This window comes from Aethalodelphis obliquidens, unplaced genomic scaffold, assembly GCF_003676395.1.
Source record: "Aethalodelphis obliquidens isolate GAN/ISIS:26980383/991018 unplaced genomic scaffold, ASM367639v1 scaffold63, whole genome shotgun sequence".
Taxonomy (NCBI): Eukaryota; Metazoa; Chordata; class Mammalia; order Artiodactyla; family Delphinidae; genus Aethalodelphis; species Aethalodelphis obliquidens.
Window position 1 is genome coordinate 2,610,515 of NW_020838007.1, and position 6,842 is coordinate 2,617,356.

At 43.9% G+C, this 6,842-nt stretch overlaps 1 long non-coding RNA gene across 1 annotated transcript; it reads right to left on the bottom strand.

The window, feature by feature from the left end:
- On the bottom strand, nt 1-2,656 carry LOC113610446 (uncharacterized). The gene is made up of 2 exons (XR_003429086.1): nt 2,607-2,656; nt 1-1,476 (listed from the first exon to the last, which is right to left on the bottom strand). It is a non-coding gene; the product is annotated as an uncharacterized LOC113610446 (long non-coding RNA).
- Nucleotides 2,657-6,842: the final 4,186 nt, after the last annotated feature.

Sequence of the window (6,842 nt, forward strand, 5' to 3'; positions counted from 1 at the left end):
GACACCTATGGATAGTTTTTTATTTTTATTTTGTAAACTTTGTGTTATTATCCAGCAATCCAGATTTGGTTGCTAAGTTCATTCCCACTTTGGCTATTGAGAGCTCTTTCCATTGTTTTCCTTTGACATCATTTCATCCTGTGGATTTGTTTTCTTGGTAATTCCTTTCTGATACAAGATTCAAGATTGGCCTGGCTCATATATTTACTGTCTCAGTCCTACTGTCAGCCATTTCTTCGAAGAGCTCTGGTTCCTTTTACTAGAAAATGGTATTAAAAAGTTACATATAGCTTCCCGGGCGGCGGGGACGGAGGTGGGCTTGGCGGGTCCGCAAAGCCTTGGGGCCGGGGCCAGAGCCGGGATCCCCGCCGGCCCCAGCGCCCGCCGCCCCCCCACCCCCACCCCGAGCCCTGCGCCCGCGTCTCCGTCCAGGGTCGCGGTGGCCGGAGGTGCGCCCAGGTCCCCGGGACAGGTGGGCGTTGATGTCGCTTGTGTTGGGGCGGGGAGTGCGGTGCGACGAGGTTCCGGCGCCTCCGCGGTGCATCGCAGGTCCGGGGATGGGGGCGCCGCGGCTTGCTACGCTCTCCGCACTTTCCCGGCTCTGAAGCCTCGAGAACACGGCTAGGCAGCAGTAGTTTAGTGGGGAATTTGCCTGCTGGGAACTAGGGGCCTGCTGGGGTCTCAGTTCTTGGCTGGCCCCGGAACACGAGGTTGCCAGGCATGTGACGGCAGCAGGTAGGAGTGAGCCGCTGGTGCAGTGATGAGCAGGAAAGGAAGGACACTGGCTGTTGGTCTGTGAACCTAGGCAAGAATGACCAGCCAACACAATCCAGACCAAGGTCCGTGGGCCCAGCTCGGTCTTGTGCGGCTGGTCAGTGGAACAGACCTGCAGGTGTGGCTCTTGTCACTCTCGGACTGGCTTCAGGACAGATCCTGCTGATGAGCCCAGGGCACTGCCCTCAGTTCTCCAGGAGAGTGCGCCTGAGTGGAGCCAGGGCGTGTGCCCGACTCAGCACCGTGACCAAGCATGCCCAGTCTGCCGGCAAGGGCAGTGGGGAGCTGGGGGAAGTCATGGCCTTGGGAATGTCCTCTGATGAAAAAGAACCTGCAGGCTTATAAAATAACTTTTATGTGGAACGTTGGTGTGTTGAAAAGCAGTTCTGTGTGCTTTTCCCCCTTGGTGTGGATCAGCAGTGCTGAGGCAGCAGGTGTGATGCAGAAGTGTGAGCAGAGACCGTCTGGAATCCCCAAGCTCCAGGGAAACTAGAGGTGACAGCAAGCCAGTGAAGAGGACAGGAGTTAGGGAGCTGGTGGCAGTGGCGGCAGCCCAGCAGGTGCTCCTCGTCTCAAGGCCCTAATCCTGGCTCCAGCCGGGTGGTCAGGGGAGCTGCAAAGTCTTCTGGGCGAGCAGAGCTCACAGTTCTGAGCTGTTCTTCGCTGTGTTTGGGTCATCTCCCCCCATCCAAGGGGAGAAATCTAGATGAGGTTTAAGAATTAGTGCTTTAAGAATGTGGATCTCATAGTTGAAAACTTGGAACACGTGTTTTCAGCACAAGGTGTTAAAGTGAACGGAAGGATTTAACGCCTTTTCAAGGAGGGTGTCTCCCTGTGGCAGAACTAGAGAATAAATGGGTCTTGAATAAAAAAAAAAAAACCAAACATATGGTTACCAAAGGGCACACAATGATTCTCTAACATAGTATCCTAAGTGAAAGAAGCCAGGCTCAAAAGGATGCATACTGTATGACTCCATTTATATAATATTCTTGTAAAGGTAAGACTATAGGGACAGAAAATAGATCAGTGGCTAAGAAGTGGGGGAGGGACTGACTACAAGTGAGTATGGGAGAATTTCCTAGCATGATGCAATTGTTCTATATCTTGATTGTGGTGGTTTTTACATAACTATATACATTTGTCAAAATAGGTAGAACCATGTAACAGAATAGGTGAAATTTATAATTATATAATTTAGAGTTATACATACCTTAAATAAAAATACAGTAAAAAACCTTTCCAAGAAAACCGTTAAAAAAAAAAAAGAAGCCAAGGGATAAATTAGGATGATGGGATTAACAAATACAAACTATTTCATATAAAACAGATATTCAACAAGTATCTATGTACACAAAGGAAGGGCTATCAATGCTCTCTAATAACCTACATGGGAAAAGAAGCAAAAGATGCATAGATGTATGTACATGCATAACGGAGAAGATTCTCTTTCCTACAAAATACACAACATTGTATATCAATGTTACTCCAAATAAAATAAAAATTAATCTAATTTAAAAATGATAATGAGAGAGACGATTTGGGTGTATGTTCTGGTACATTCCACTCTAACTTACAAGGACCAAAGAGGATTTTTCCTAAGGCTCTGGTTGCCGGGATAAACACAGTTGGGCCTGAGGAAATCCTGCTATTTGTGGCCGTTTCCCACAAAAGCAACCTCAAAAAGATTGTTTATGGATAATGATATTCACAAGGACTGCTGGGCTCTAAATGATACCTTCCCTAAGAAATGTCCAGGGGTAAGTGTTCAAAATGATTGAAAACAGGGCAGACTATCAAAAAGGCAATTTCAAAAGGTAAATTCTACTTACAGTTTTTTTTTCTTTTGCGGTACGTGGGCCTCTCACTGTTGTGGCCTCTCCCGTAGCGGAGCACAGGCTCCGGATGCGCAGGCTCAGTGGCCATGGCTTACGGGCCCAGCCGCTCCACGGCATGTGGGATCTTCCCGGACCGGGGCACGAACCCGTGTCCCCTGCATCGGCAGGCGGACTCTCAACCACTGCACCACCAGGGAAGCCCTCGCACTGTTTTTGAAGAAAAAAAGCCCATGAAAATATGCTTCAACATAGCAGTTAGCAGACACATGCAAATCAAAACTACAACGAGGGCTCTGCTTCCACTGGTCTAAAACACCATCACCAAACTTTCCAATGAATAAATGGTGGAGAGGTCATGGAGAATAGGAAATCATTTTATGGTGCTGGTGGGATGTAAACGGTAACAGCCACTGTAGAGAACATTATGGAAGTGCCTTTAAAATGTAAAAAAAAAAAATCTACCATATGATCCAGTATTGCTACCCCTAAGAATATACACAGAAAGAAACGGAATTCCAAAAGACACGTGCACGCAAGCGTGCACTGCAGCACCAGTTACAATACCCAAGATGTGGAGACATACAAAATGTCCATGGACACATGCACAGATAAAAAAGACGTGATACATGTACACAATGGTATATGACTCTGCCATGTAAAAGAGTGAAATAATACCTTTTGCAGGAACATAGAGAAAACTAGAGATAATCATACTAAGTGAAGTCAGTCAGAATCAGAAAGACATATTATATGATACCACTTATAGTTGGAATCTAAAAATACATATCACTGAAATAATTTAGAAAACATAAACAGACTCAGGGACTTAAAAAGCAAACATATGGTTACCAAAGGGGACAGAAGGGGACAAGGGATAAATTAGGAGGACAGGATTAACAAATACAAACTACTATATATAAAACAGATATTCTACAAGGATCTATGTATACCAAGTAAGGGTCATCAACATTCTCTAATAACCTATATGGGAAAAGAAGCCGAACATACATTGATATACGTATATGTATAAATGAAAATGATTCTGTCAACCTGCAACGTACACAACAGTGTATATCATTGTTACTCCAATAAAAAGTAAAGATTAATCAAATTAAAGAATTGGTAATGAGACACAAGATTTGGGTGTTTGTTCTGGCACATTCCTCTCCAATTTACAAGCCACAAACAGGGTTTCCGCTAAGGCTCTGGTTGCAAGGGCAACCAGAGTTGGGCCCCAGAAATTCTGCCGCCTTGTGGCCGTTTCCCTCAAAATGACTGCTTATGGGCACTTAATATTCACAGCGACTGCTGGGCTCTAAATGATACTTGCCCTCATAAAAGATCCAGGCCTAAAAGTTCGAAAATAATTGAAGACGTGGCACTCTTTCCAGAAGGCAATTTCGACAGGTAAATTCTACTCAACACTGATTATGAATAAAAACAGCCCATCAGAACATGCTCTACATAGCAATTAGCAGAGACATGCAAATCAAAACTACACCGAGGGATCACTGGTACCGGTGTAAATAACCATTATCAAAAACTGACAATGAATCAATGGTGTAGAGGGTATGGAGAAAAGGAAAGCCTTTTATGGTGATGGTGGGATGTAAATGGTAACAGCCACTACAGAGAACATTATGGAACTGCGTTTAAAAAGTAAAAATAGTGCTACCATATGATCTGGCACTGCTACCTCTAAGACTATATGCAGAGAATACTGGAAATCAAAAAGACACATGCACCCAAGCATGCACTGCAGCACCATTTACAATACCGAACATGTGGAGACATACAAAATGTCCACGGACAGATGAACAGATAAAAAAGATGTGATACATGTACACAATGGTATCGTTCCGCCATGTAAAAGAATGAGATAATGCCATTTGCTGGAACATAGATAAACCTAGAAGTAATCATATTATATAAAGTAAGTCAGAATCAGAAAGATAAATATCATGATATCACTTATAAATGGAATCTAAAAATAAACATCACTGAAATAACTGAGAAAATATAAACACACTCAGGGACTTAAAAAGAAAATATATGGTTACCAAAGTGGACAGAAGGGGTCAGGGATTAATTAGGAGGATGGGATTAATAAATTCAAATTATTTCATATATAAAAGATATGGGGCTTCCCCGGTGGCGCAGCAGCTGAGAGTCCGCCTGCCGATGCAGGGGACACGGGTTCATGCCCCGGTCCAGGGAAGATCCCACATGCCGCGGAGTGTCTAGGCCCATGAGCCACGGCCGTTGAGCCTGCGCGTCCGGAGCCTGTGCTCCCCAATGGGAGAGGCCACAACAGTGAGAGGCCCGCGTACCGAAAAAAAAAAAAAAAAAAAGATATGGAGGGCTTCCCTGGTGGCACAGTGGTTAAGAATCCAACGCAGGGGACACGGGTTCAAGCCCTGGTCTGGGAAGATCCCACATGCTGCAGAGCAACTAAGCCTGTGCGCCACAACTACTGAGCCTGCACTCTAAAGCCTGTGAGCCACAACTACTGAGCCCACACACCACCACTACTGAAGCCCACACACCTAGAGCCCATGCTCCGCAACAAGAGAAGCCATAGCAATGAGAAGCCCGCACACTGCAACGAAGAGTACCCCCACTCGCCGCAACTAGAGAAAGCCTGAGCACAGCAACAAAGACCCAATGCAGCCAAAAATAAATAAATAAAATAAATAAATTTTAAAAAAAAGATATGGAGCAAGGTCTTATGTATACCAAGGAAGAGCTATCAACTCTAATAACCTATATGGGAAAAGAAGCCGAACAGGCATAGATATATGTAAATGTTTAAAGGAAAAAGATTCTCTATACCCACAAACAACACAACATTGTATATCTGTGTTACTACAATAAAAAATAAAAATTAATGTAATTTATTATTTTTTTAAATAAATTTATTTTATTTCTGGCTGAGTTGGGTCTTCGTTGCAGTGTGCGGGCTTCTCATTGCGAGGGCTTCTCTTATTGCGGAGCATGGGCTCTAGGCGCACAGGCTTCAGTAGCTGTGGCTCACCGGCTCTAGAGCACAGGCTTAGTAGTTGTGGAGCATGGGCTTAGTTGCTTCGCAGCATGTGGGATCTTCCCAGACCAGGGCTCGAACCCATGTTCCCTGCATTGGCAGGCAATTCTTAACCACTGCGCCGCCACGGAAGCCCAATTAATGTAATTTAAAAAGTGGTAATGAAATATCACAAAGACAAACAAACCAATCCAAAAATGGGCAGAAGACCTAAATAGACATTTCTCCAAAGAAGATAAACAGATTGCCAGCAAACACATGAAAGAATGCTCAACATCATTAATCATTAGAGAAATACAAATCAAAACTACAATGAGGTATCATCTCACACCAGTCAGAATGGCCATCATCAAAAAATCTACAAACAATAAATGCTGGAGAGGGTGTGGAGAAAAGGGAACCCCCTTGCACTGTTGGTGGGAATGTAAATTGATACAGCCACTATGGAGAACAGTATGAAGGTTACTTAAAATACTAAAAATAGAACTACCATACGACCCAGCAATCCCACTACTGGGCATATACCCTGAGAAAACCATAATTCAAAAAGAGTCATGTACCACAATGTTCACTGCAGCTCTATTTACAATAGCAAGGACATGGAAGCAACCTAAGTGTCCATCGACAGATGAATGGATAAAGAAGATGTGGCATATATATACAATGGAATATTACTCAGCCATAAAAAGAAATGAAACTGAGTTATTTGTAGTGAGGTGGATGGACCTAGAGTCCGTTATACAGAGTGAAGTAAGTCAGAAAGAGAAAAACAAATACTGTATACTAACACATATATATGGAATCTAAAAAAAAAAAAAGGTCATGAAGAATCTAGGGGCAGGATGGGAAAAAAGACACAGACCTGCTAGAGAGTGGACTTGAGAACATGGGGAGGGGGAAGGGTAAGCTGGGACGAAGTGAGAGAGTGGCATGGACTTATACACACTACGAAATGTAAAACAGATGGCTAGTGGGAATAGCATAGTGCATAGCACAGGGAGATCAGCTTGGTGCTTTGTGACCACCCAGAGGGGTGGGATAGGGAGGGTGGGAGGGAGGGAGACATAAGAGGGAAGAGATATGGGGATAAATGAATATGTATAGCTGATTCACTTTGTTATAAAGCAGAAGCTAACACACCGTTGTAAAGCAATTATACTCCAATAAAGATGTTAAAAAAAAAAAGACAG